The following is a 13643-nucleotide window of genomic DNA, read 5'->3' as shown; positions in this document are numbered from 1 at the left end:
TATGGCCTGACACGCTCTAACAACCAGCTCTTCTCCAAGGCGCCGTGACCTCTGACCCTACGCGTTTTGTGACTGATGTCACTTCCTCAAGGGTTTGGTTAGTGATGGTGAAGTCCCTTTATGTATACCTCACTCAACGCTAATTGGACAGAAATATCTAACTCCAATAAAGTTTAAAATTCAGCTCCTGACAGTACAAACTAAAACTAGCACAAACATATAACCAACAACAAACTTACAAACACCTAACGTTGTAAAAACAGGTATGGAATAACAATAAAGTTATACCTAAGACTGCATAGATTACAGTAACATAATATAATACAACATAATCTTACAAATAATAATACCATCCTAATGACCTATACTTAATCAAAAAATATTAATTAATTTAAATGATCTAAACAAAATATTTTTTATAATAATTTTAAGAATTATATAAATAATTAATAATAATAAATAAAAAAGAAAAAAAGAAAAGAGGAGGGAAAAATAAATGAAAATAAACACTTATAAAATACCCTTTCTATTTAGTGAGAAAGACCCCTAGATCAAAGTCTAGATTTAAACCATTTGGAGAGCGTGTTCTAAGATCATAAATCCAGAATGCTTCACGTCTGCTAATCTGGTTTAGTTTCTCCCCCCCCCACCCCCTCCAATTGGTAGTGGCAATTTCGATCGCTTGACAACAAAGACCAATGGGGTCTTGGTTATGGCAGTTTAAAAAATGGTGAGACCCACTATGGGTTGTTAGACCCTTTTTAATATTATACACATGTTCATAGATCCTTCTTTGGAATGACCTCCCAGTGCGTCCTACATACTGTAAGTCACAGGGACAAGTCAGTAAATAAATTACGTATGCTGTATGGCAATTAATGAAGGATTTTATTGGATATATTTTTGAAGTAACATTGGACTTACACATTGTACCTGATTTACCATATATACATGCTGTACATCTGGTACATGTAAAAAAGCCATTAACTGCATGAGACAAATGAGACTTCTTCTTAGACAGTGGGCAACTAGGTGCTACTAACGATTTGAGGTTTTTAGCCTTAGTGAAAATTATATTCGGAGTGGGGGTCAATACCTGTGCCAGAGTGTTATCTTTCAAAAGAATAGGCCAATACTTCAAAGGATATTTCCTTTGAATAAACTTCTGTTTCAATTCTTCCACCTGACTCGCAAAGGTCTGGGAGTCTGAACAGTTACGCTTCAGGCGAACGAACTGCCCCTTAGGTATATTCCTGATCCACTGGGGATTGTGATGGCTATCCGCCATTAGATAGTTATTGGCCTGGACAGGTTTAAAGAATGTTTTTGTTTGATTGTGTTGTTAACAATGTATAGATTCAGATTCACAAAATCGATCTGCTGTTCATCAAAATGACACACAAATTTTAAATTCCTATCATTATTATTTAAATATATGATGAACTCATTTAGACCAAATAAACACCACATCATCAATGTAGCGACGCCATAGCACCAAATTTGCACCCAGTGGGCAGTTGTTCCAAATATAATCCTCCTCCCACATACTCATGAAGTGGTTGGCATAACTGGGTGCAAATATCGTGCCGATGGCAGTCCCACATGTCTGTAAATAGAATTGTGAATTAAAACAAAATAATTGTGAGTGAGAATGTGTCGTATGCTCTCTAACAAAAAATGTTTCAAACCTGGTGTTATATCAGTGTTAGTGTCCAATAGTCGAGAGATTGCCTGGCAGCCAAGGTCGTGCTGGATGATGGTATACAGAGAAGTTACATCAGCTGTCACCCACACGAACCCCGGTCGCCACTCCACCTCTCGTAGTATCTGTAAAACATGCATAGTATCACGTAAATAAGATTTAGTGGTGCAAACAAATGGTTGTAGGTGAAAATCAATAAACTGTGATAAATTAGATGTGAGTGCTTTAATCCCCGAAATAATAGGTCTACCCGGTGGATTAGTGAGGTGCTTGTGTATTTTGGGGATGAAATAAAAAAGAGGGGTGCGTGGAAAAGCAATTCTCAAGAAGTCAAATTCGTCGCAGTAATGGCTAATTCAGTGAGCCCTTTATTAAGAAGAGCCAACATATCTTGTTTAAAATGACTCAAAGGGTCACCAGACAGGGGGAGGTAAGTGTCAGTATCACTCAGGAGTCATAAGGACTCCTTTATGTAGAAGGCCTGATCCATAATGACAATACCCCCTCCCTTGTTGGCAGGTTTTATAACTATATTCTTATTTGCCACTAAGAGGGCCAATTCTTCTTTTTCCAGTTTACTTAGATTGTCATGGCGGATTTTAAATGTCCGAGAATCTAAAGGAGGATTTCTGATCTCTATCTCTGGAAAGAGATGTTCTCTCTCCTTCTTCCACTCTAAAAAAGAAAACGCAGTTTTAATTTTAGGAGTGGGCAGCGGAGTGTATCCTACACTTTCTATCTCGCTTTCAGACTCAATTTCGGACAATATATGATATTGGCTGCTAGTTGCTACTGCTAAAGATAGATGTTCAATATTTTTCTGCTCTTTTATTCTTTTTCTGCTGTTGGAAAAATTGATGACTCTTTTGTTGAGGGTTACTGGATTGACTCATGTCTAATGGAGCTATTTGTTTGGATGAAACAATATTTGAGGAAACACCCCGAGATCGATTTGGAGGAGGGTTCCCTTTCTTATGGGTTTTGTTATTCCCAGGTTTTGACTTGTAGTCCTCTTGGGTGGTCTTTTTATTCCAATTCCTCTGACAATTAGTATCATAGTCAATTTTATCATGAAAAAACTTTTTTTGTTTGTTCGCAATTAAATCTGATTCAGCTTGATCTATCCTTTTTTTTAACTATGGGTTCTAACTCAAGTAATTCTTTGTTGTTTGTAAAAGGGTCAAGCTTATTCTCTAAATCATCTATCTGTAACCCTATTTGTAGTAATGATTTTTTCCGGTGTGTAATCAACAACTTTATCAAATTGTCTGAGCAAATATCTAGAATGTTATTCCATTCTTTTAGGAATACCTCCATGCTGGTATCAATAGTGGGCTTTTTTAGAATTCTAAGTACACATGGTATCCTACTATTTTCTAGATACTTGCTCAGAGTTGTTACTTCCCAGAAGTGTCTATTTTCAATAGTGAGTAATCTCTCTAATTGTTCCAAGAGGGGATGAAAATTTGCTCTCTTTGATTCTGTTCTATATTCAGAATCAGGATTGCTGAATATTTCATCAATCATTTGTTTCCTATTTAGTCTAGAGTGGAATAAACTACTCATATTGCCCTTAATATAAACTTTAAAAAATAATAATAAAAATAAAAATAAATGAAGAAAAATATAATAAAAATAAAAATAAGCAAATTTACGTATTTGTGATATACTAACACCCTATTTAGTGATAATAGATACTAAAAATGAAATTCTTACTAAACAGTATCAATCAAACATTGGAAAGAAAGCAGCCAGCACTAAAGGTCCAGAAAACACAAAAAAAAGTTCTTTAGCGCTACAGTCCCTTTAAAATGGGGATGTGACAAAACATAAAAATAAAAATAAAATATAACAAAATACAATGTATGCAGGGCAGCCAGGAACACTAGTAGAACAACACCAGATAAGCAACAAAGAACCGATACAAACCAGCGCCCATAAAAAAAAGTCCAATAAGTCCCAAATGAAGTCCAACAAATAGAGGGGGAAGGATCCCGGTGGTCCAATCAAGAGAAGATCTCTAATCCAGGGGTCCAAAGCATAGGGACAAAGACAAAAAAGAAAATCATAGTGTAACTTGTAATATTTAAAATCAGACAAACAACACAGAACACATCACAAGGAACATAACACTTAACACAAAAGCTGAAAATAAAATAACTATTTATTAAAACAAAGGAGCCTGCTGCAGAGGGTCATCAAGGGGTTAAAACCCAAAACCCTACTTGCAGCAGGACCGGAGTATATAGGCATGTGTAACCAAGCAGAAACAGATGTCGATTGCAGAGAGGATCCTTTGTGGGCTCCTCGATGTAAAGAATGCGTCCCGTTTCCCACCGGCTTCAGAAGGCTCTCCAAGATGGATGCAGGGGAAGGGGAAAGCACACACTGCTGCAATCGTCCACTACAGCCACTCTCGCGATGACACAATGACGCTGTATCCTGCTTCTATGGTCTGACATGCTCTAACAACCAGCTCTTCTCCAAGGCGCCATGACCTCTGACCCTACGTGTTTCGTGACTGACGTCACTTCCTCAGGGGTTAGGTTAGTGATGGTGAAGTCGCTTTATGTATACCTAACTCAACGCTAATTGGACAGAAATATCTAACTCCAATAATGATTAACATTCAGCTCCTGACAGTACAAACTAAAACTAGCACAAACATATAACCAAAAACAAAGTTACTAACACCTAACGTTGTAAAAACAGAAATGAAATAACAATAAAGTTATACCTAAGACTGCATAGATTACAGTAACATAGTATAATACAACATAATCTTACAAATAATAATAATACCATCATAATGACCTATACTAAATCAAAAAATATTAATTAATTTAAATGATCTAAACAAAATATTTATTATAATAATTTTAATAATTATATAAATAATTAATAATAATAAATAAAAAAGAAAAGAGGAGGGAAAAATAAATGAAAATAAACACTTATAAAGGACCCTTTCGATTTAGTGAGAAAGACCCCTAAATCAAAGTCTAGATTTAAACCAAAACACAAAGAACACTGTATGACGTAAGACACTGTACAAACCGATAAGGCCCTATAGATGCACTCAAAATCTGAGGAGGGAAAACACCCTGAAAAATAAGCAACACAACAGAAGAAATCTGGACCAAACCTGAGATTAATGTATAAATATGCTTTATTGTTGATAATAAAATGGTTTGTACCGGAACATATAGTGAATGAGGTGAACTGAATGCAAAAAAGTGCTAGTAGGCAAAATGCCTGAAGTGTATCCAAAAATATGGAACAATGAACGTAAGCACTATAAATCCACAAAACACTGAACCTATGCCTATGGTATGAGGCAATAGGGGCTAACTCTGGTGTGTGACGTCACTAGAACGCTATATATAATATATACACTCACATGGGGCACTAAAGTGTGTATAGGCACGTAATCGCTGTCAAACATGCATCAATGATGTACTATATAAGTAACATAACAGTGCCAATGACAAATCAGTAGTGTAAATGTAGCACAAAAACACACAAGTGTAAGACTGCTTACAGTACATAAACCAATGTGATGGTCAAAAAGCAATAAGAGGCGTGAAACCCCACCAAAACTAACCCTGTTAGTGAGTAACTACACACAGGGACAGAAAAGTGGGAAAGGGAGTACCCTGCACACCAATATATGCGAGCCCTGTGGGGGGAGAGAAATGCAACAGGATCGTGTAGTCCAAAAGGTCTGACCCTCAATAACATACCACTACAACACACGGGGGAGAGAGGGGGGGGGGAGGACAGAAAAGAGGGAAAGAGGACCCTGAATCACTTATCTGTAATGGCCCATGGGTACACGATCTGTTAAAGTAGCCTGGATGAGTGTCTCATGGAGTGTGCAGCTGAAGGGAGCTTGAGCAGGAACTCGGTGAGGTCAACTAGAAGCTGCAGGCATCCATGTTGGAAATCATAACGTGTGACGTCATCACGCCCTCTGACGTCCGTTTCGCAATAGCTTCTTCCAGTGTCTTATCAGTACAGTGTTCTTTGTGTTTTGATTACCTTCCCTGCCCTTTTTCACCAGTCTGTACTAGTGACCCAAGTGGTCACACTAGGTTGAGCGGGTGCATCTCTTTTTTGTCCTCTAGATTTAAATCATTTAGGAGAGAGGGTTCTAAACTCATAATCCAGAATGCTTCACGTCTGCTAATCTGATTGAGTTTATCGCCCCCCCCCTCCAATTGGTAGTGGCAATTTCGATCGCTTGACAACAAAGACCAATGGGGTCTTGGTTATGGCATTTAGTAAATACATTTGTTGAAATGGTTACGAAGGACTTGGAAGAGTCAAGTCAGACATTTAAAATCTGACATGACAATCTAAGTAAACTGGAAAAAGAAGCATTGGCCCTCTTAGAGGCAAATGAGAATATAGTTATAAATCCTGCCAACAAGGGAGGGGGTATTGTCATTATTGATCAGGCCTTCTACATAAAGGAGTCCTTATGACTCCTGAGTGATACTGACACTTACCTCCCCCTGTCTGGTGACCCTTTGAGTCATTTTAAACAAGATATGTTGGCTCTTCTTAATAAAGGGCTCACTGAATTAGCCATTACTGCGACGAATTTGACTTCTTGAGAATTGCTTTTCCACGCACCCCTCTTTTTTATTTCATCCCCAAAATACACAAGCACCTCACTAATCCACCGGGTAGACCTATTATTTCGGGGATTAAAGCACTCACATCTAATTTATCACAGTTTATTGATTTTCACCTACAACCATTTGTTTGCACCACTAAATTTTATTTACGTGATACTATGCATGTTTTACAGATACTACGAGAGGTGGAGTGGTGACCGGGGTTCGTGTGGGTGACAGCTGATGTAACGTCTCTGTATACCGTCATCCAGCACGACATTGGCTGCCAGGCCATCCCTCGAGTATTGGACGCTAAGGCCTGGGACATGTATGGCGTCGCTACATTGATGAAATGGTATTTATTTGGTCTGGGGGTCCACAATTACTAGATGAGTTCATCATATATTTAAATAATAATGACAGGAATTTAAAATTTGTGTGTCATTTTGATGAACAGCAGATCGATTCTTTGGATCTGAATCTATACATTGTTAACAACACAATTCAAACAAAAACATTCTTTAAACCTGTCCAGGCCAATAACTATTTAATGGCGGATAGCCATCACAATCCCCAGTGGATCAGGAATATACCTAAGGGGCTGTTTGTTCGCCTGAAGCGTAACTGTTCAGACTCCCAGACCTTTGCGAGTCAGGCGGAAGAATTGAAACAGAAATTTATTCAAAGGAAATATCCGGTTGAGCAATTGAAACAAGTCATGGGACAGGTTTATTTAATCGACCGGTCCACATTACTTGAGTATCAGAAAAAACCCAGATCCAATGAGGATGACAATATAGCATTTGTCACACAGTACAATCAGATGGCACCATGTATTAGACATGTGCTAAAGAAGTATTGGCCTATTCTTTTGAGAGATAACACTCTGGCACAGGTATTGACCCCCACTCCGAATATCATTTTCACTAAGGCTAACAACCTCAAATCTTTAGTAGCACCTAGTTGCCCACTGTCTAAGAAGAAGTCTCATTTGTCTCATGCAGTTAATGGCTTTTTCACATGTACCAGATGTACAGCATCTATATGTGGTAAATCAGGTACAATGTTTAAGTCCAATGTTACTTCAAAAATATATCCAATAAAATCCTTCATTAATTGCCATACAGCATACGTAATTTATTTACTGACTTGTCCCTGTGGCTTACTGTATGTAGGACGCACTGGGAGGTCCTTCCAAAGAAGGATCTATAAACATGTGTATAATATTAAAAAGGTCTAACAACCCATAGTGTGTCTAACCATTTTTTAAACTGCCATAACCAAGACCCCATTGGTCTTTGTTGTCAAGCGATCGAAATTGCCACTACTAATTGGAGGGGGGGGGTGATAAATTCAACCAGATTAGCAGACGTGAAGCATTCTGGATTTATGATCTTAGAACCCGCTCTCCAAATGGTTTAAATCTAGACTTTGATCTAGGGGTCTTTCTCACTAAATAGAAAGGGTCTTTTATAAGTGTTTATTTTCATTTATTTTTCCCTCCTCTTTTCTTTTTTTCTTTTTTATTTATTATTATTAATTATTTATATAATTATTAAAATTATTATAATCAATATTTTGTTTAGATCATTTAGATTAATTAATATTTTTTGATTAAGTATAGGTCATTATGATGGTATTATTATTATTTGTAAGATTATGTTGTTTTATATTATGTTACTGTAATCTATACAGTTTTAGGTATAACTTTATTGTTATTCCATATCTGTTTTTACAACGTTAGGTGTTTGTAAGTTTGTTGTTGGTTATATGTTTGTGCTAGTTTTAGTTTGTACTGTCAGGAGCTGAATTTTAAACTTTATTGGAGTTAGATATTTCTGTCCAATTAGCGTTGAGTTAGGTATACATAAAGGGACTTCACCATCACTAACCTACCCATGAGGAAGTGACGTCAGTCAAGAAACGTGTAGGGTCAGAGGTCACAGCGCCTTGGAGAAGAGCTGGTTGTTAGAGCGTGTCAGACCATAGAAACAGGATACAGTGTCATCGTGTCATCGCAAGAGTGGCTGTATTGGATGATTGCAGAAGTGTGTGCTTTCCCTTTCACCTGCATCCATCTTGTAGAGCCTTCTGAAGCCGGAGGGAAACGGGACGCATTCTTTACATCGAGGAGCCAACAAAGGATCCTCTCTGCAATCGACATCTGTTTCTGCTTGGTTACACACGCCTATATACTCCGGTCCTGCTGTAAGTAGGGTTTTGGGTTTTAACCCCTTGATGACCCTCTGCAGCAGGCTCCTTTGTTTTAATAAATAGTTATTTTATTTTCAGCTTTTGTGTTAAGTGTTATGTTCCTTGTGATGTAAGAGAAAGAGATGTAAGTCCTTAATCCATTCAAACTTATCAATAGTCGAAGTAGGGGCAAATGACAGGCCCTTTTTAAGGACATTAATTTGATCCGCTGTTAGGATAATATCCGACAGGTTAACCACTGTCATTTCTTCTGATGTCTCTGAAGCCGTCATTTTTTCTTTGCTTTGTAGCCATAATATTGCCTGTCTCTCAGTCTTCTTGCGTCCCCTCTGGGTCCTCCGCCTGCTTTGTCCTGTTGGCCACCTCTGCCTAAAAAAGGTGCTCTGTAATTGGAACCCGCTCCTTGTGTGGCATCTGCATCTGATGATTCTGCTTCAGAAGATGTGAAGCCTGGGGAGATATCAGCTATATCATTCTTAGGCACATTCCTTTTACCATGTTTTTTGCCCCGCTCCCAACGATAAACATTGTTGGCTTTGTAATCTGCAGAGTCACGTAAATTTTTTGTCTTTTTTACAGATGTAATATCTTCCTCAAATTTTGACAGATCTTGCTCTATTTTTGCAATCAAGTCAGTTGTTTCGATTTCCATGTTTTTCAATGTTTGCTCTGTTTGCTCTGCTATGTCTCTCAATAAACTCTCATCATGTGCAATCAAAATTTGCATCAGCTGAAAGGAACAGGTACTAAGTGTAGTCTCCCATTGTTCCTTCAGTTTGATATCTTTGAATTGAAATGCTGGGAACATCTGTAGTCTCAGACCCCTTGGTATAAGTTTATTAATTTTTAGTTTATTAATATTATGAACAGCGGATCAAATTAATGTCCTTAAAAAGGGCCTGTCATTTGCCCCTACTTCGACTATTGATAAGTTTGAATGGATTAAGGACTTACATCTCTTTTGCCGCAAACTTCTACTGAAGAAATTCTATTCCAAAGCTAAAGAAAGCTCAACACACTCGCAAGGTGATGATGGCTGGAATATGATGGAACGTCAACTTATCTCCGATATGACTTCTGAATTTATAGGAGATGAAGAACCTGTCCCAAGTGAGTCCAAGGTCCTGTCGCAATTCCGCCCTAAATCTACATTCTGTCCACCTTTTCAGACATGCCCACAAATAGAAGTATTTGTATCCCTGGTGGCCAATGACATCCTGAAATTACCTGAACGAGCAGGGGCCAAAAAATTAACCTTTCAGGAATGGGGTGCTGTGAAAGAACTCAGCAAAATGACAACTGTGGAGTTTAAACCAGCTGATAAAGGTGGCAATGTGGTGGTGTGGCCTAAAACCCAGTATGAACGGGAGGCCTTTAAGCAATTGAGAGATCGGAATTGCTACACAGAACTTGCTGCTGACCCAACTGATAAATTCAAAAAAGAGCTGGATATCATCCTCAGTGAAGCCTGTGCCTTGGGCACAATAACAAATAAAAATAGAGAGAGCCTGATTACGAAACATCCAATTATGGCAACCCTATATTGGCTACCCAAGATCCATAAGAGCATGATCAACCCACCTGGGAGACCCATTGTGGCGGGTATTGGCAGCCTCTGTGAGCCTATTAGCAAATTCCTGGACCCCTTCCTACGTCCGGCTGTGGAAGTTTTACCGTCATATTTACGTGACACTATGGACGTACTTTCCAGATTGGATGGCGTCATGGCTGATGCCAACACTATTCTTGTCACATGTGACGTTGAAGCTTTATATACATCCATTAGCCATAAGGATGGCTTATGTGCTGCAGAATTCTTTTTGAAAATTGCTCAGTTTAGCCCTAATTTAACAGATCTCCTTTTGCAACTCTTGTCTTTTATTTTATATCATAATTATTTTGTTTTCAAGAGTAGATTTTATTTACAGATTAGAGGGACAGCGATGGGGGCTACATGTGCCCCATCATACGCGAATTTATTTTTGGGTTGGTGGGAGAGGGAGGTGGTATTCTGTGAAGAGAATCTTCATCTGACTGTACATGTTTTGTTGTGGTTGAGATACATCGACGATATTCTTATTCTCTGGCAGGGTTCTGCCACGGAGCTTATGAGTTTCGTCGATGTGCTCAACCACAACAAACTAAACATCAAACGTACCTTTCAATCAAGCACCAAATCAGTGGATTTCCTGGATCTCAGGATCTTCATTGACGATGGTGGTAACATTGGTACAGATATTTTCAGAAAGACTACCTCTACAAACTCAATTTTACATGCCTCTAGTTTCCATCAGCAGCATCAGATTCAAGGCATTCCTTGCAGCGAATTTTTGAGGCTGAAACGTAATTGTTCCACAGAGGAGTGCTTTGAATCTAGGGCTGCAGAGATGCGTAGTAGATTCACATCCAGAGGCTATAGCAGTAAGTATATACACTCAGGGTACCAACACAGTGCTAAGAGCCAACGCAATACATTATTACACCCCAAAAAAAAGACACTCGATTCAAAGACACGTTTTATTGGTACATATAATGACAGGTGGAGGGATCTTCAAACAATTCTCCAGAAGCACTGGCCCATCTTGTGCACAGATGAAGAACTCAGGGAAGTAGTAGGTGACAGGGTCCATCTGACCAGTCGAAGGTCGCCAAATCTTAAAGATAGACATGTGCATAGTCACTACATTCCCCATGCAAGTAATACAATCCTGACAATGAGGAAAAAGGGATTTTCAAAGTGTAACAGCTGCTCAGCCTGTAAATATATGTTACCTACTGATAAGTTCTCAAATAGTGATCACACCAAACAGTATAATATTGGATATTCCATCAATTGCAAGATAAAGGGTGTCATATACTGTTTGACATGCCCCTGTCAACTAAAGTACATTGGCATGACTACACGTGAACTCAGATTTAGGGTTCTTGAACATATCAGAAATATTAAAACTGCTAAACGAGATTTGGATGCTTTTAAAAAAATTACATCTGTAGCGAGACACTTTTTGCAATATCATGCCTCAGATATTGCTTGCTTATCGGCATTTGCTTTAGATAAAGTGGCTTTGGGCATAAGGGGCGGTGATTTGGAGAAAGCGCTCCTTAAGAAGGAATGCCGCTGGATCGTTCTCCTCAACACCATGCAGCCAAAGGGATTAAATGATTCACTAGGTTTTGCTATGTTTTTATAGTTTATCCTAGGCTCTATGCACCTTTAATTGTATTTTGATGCCCTATACATAACTGTTTTTACAGTTCTGCTAAGTTATGAATCCCCCCTTCAATCTAAAAATGTATATATATAAATATATACTCTGTTTTTCTTTATCTGTTTTACTATTTATTTTTTTAAACTTTATAATCATTATTTCTTATTATTATTATTAACAATATTGTTTGCTTATCTACTCTTTCCTTTTGAGCTTTAAAAAAATATAATTGATGGAAACATGTAAACATCATTACTCTGAATATCTATGGAAATGCTCTTCTAATATATATGTTCCTCTCTTGTCAGTGCATACATAGATAATGAATGGCAGTATCATCTGTTCCTGTCCTTGACGAGATGATCTGAGGATGCTTACAAAGACTTTTTATACATTGGCATACGAGTCAATACAACTCTTGCTTCACAGCTGATCTAACAAATGGGACTCTGTCAATGTTTATTTCTTTGTATGTCTAAAAATGCCTTGTATGCAATACATCCTCATTTGACTGTTAGTTTTGTAATAATGACGTCATCTGTGACAGTGAATACGGGATTTATGAACTGAGGGGTTGTGAATACATATATATATGAACTCTTATTTTAATATAGCAATCAAAGTTTTCTGCTCTCTCACCTTTCTTTGTGTGCCTTTTGTATAAACTACTGGTGATTTTGAAAACGGGTATAAATTGTTAGAGTTGATGCGCATGCGCACCGCAACAGCCATACAGACTGAGCTTATGCTTGGTCTAATGATATTATTACCTGCACTGTTGCGTGTGACGCTAGCAATCTCTGCCTGAGATCCTAATTGGATGGGGATTCTGGAGCAAAGCTGTAGCTAATTATTCCTACTCCTATATATACTAGTATGCCTTCACTTTAGTTTTATCACTCCGGGAAGAAGCCCACCGACGGGTGAAACGCGTTGAGTGTTAACTGAAGACAGCCTCTATGTGATTTTTTTCTGTTGTGACTTTATCACTGAACTAATGCAGCAAAATGGATTTCCCTACTCTATTCTGAGCTACCGATGCAACACTGCCGACGTCTTTATCATAGACTGATGCCTCCTGCTACTGAGCTACAGCTGAGTATTATCTCTCCCCGCTGTCCTGGCATCATTTGTCCTTGCAGTGATTCACACTATTGTGTGCTTTATATGTTTTGCTTCTGTTTGCTCATATGTTTATCATAGTTATTATGTGTCAATTCTTTGCTGCATCAGTAGTCAGTGTTTAAATCCCCCTTTTTTTGGGTAATACTGTTCAGGGTGTGAGATTTATTTTTTATCTCCCCTGTATGTCTCCCTCCCCTTATTTTTCTTTTCCCATGGTTGCTTTTTGATTATATATTTATTCCAATGCTGTGATTTGTATTTTACATCTTGGATTCAGGCATTTATATCAGTGGGTAATATATATATATATATATATATGTATTTTCCTTAATTAATTTTTGTCTTATTGAACTTTTTTGGTATCATTAAATAGTATATATATAGATACATAGTTATTATTATTTAGATACACTTTAGTTTTTTGTCTGGTACACAGTATTCCTTGATATATAGTCACTTTTCACAGATATTATTTTGGCTGTCTTCAGTATGTCTATGTTTTTAAGTTAGTGTGTCTTGCTGTATTTACAAATAAAAACTTGTTCATTTTCAATCCCGGCAAAGCATTTGATTCTTTTGAGCTATATCTTTCCTTTTTATTTTTTGTTGGTGTAATTTAGAGTGCTATTAAGGGGATTGTCTTTGTCTTTTTTGTGTGTTCGATATTTATACTTATCCCCTAGCACCATTAGGCTCTTTACTTTATATTTAAACTGACTTTTTTTTGGATTAATATATTTTTACCAAATTAATTAGTTAGTATTATTTAGG

Source organism: Ascaphus truei, chromosome 5 (genome assembly GCF_040206685.1).
Source record: "Ascaphus truei isolate aAscTru1 chromosome 5, aAscTru1.hap1, whole genome shotgun sequence".
Classification (NCBI taxonomy): Eukaryota; Metazoa; Chordata; class Amphibia; order Anura; family Ascaphidae; genus Ascaphus; species Ascaphus truei.
Note: the sequence above shows the minus strand (reverse complement) of the source record.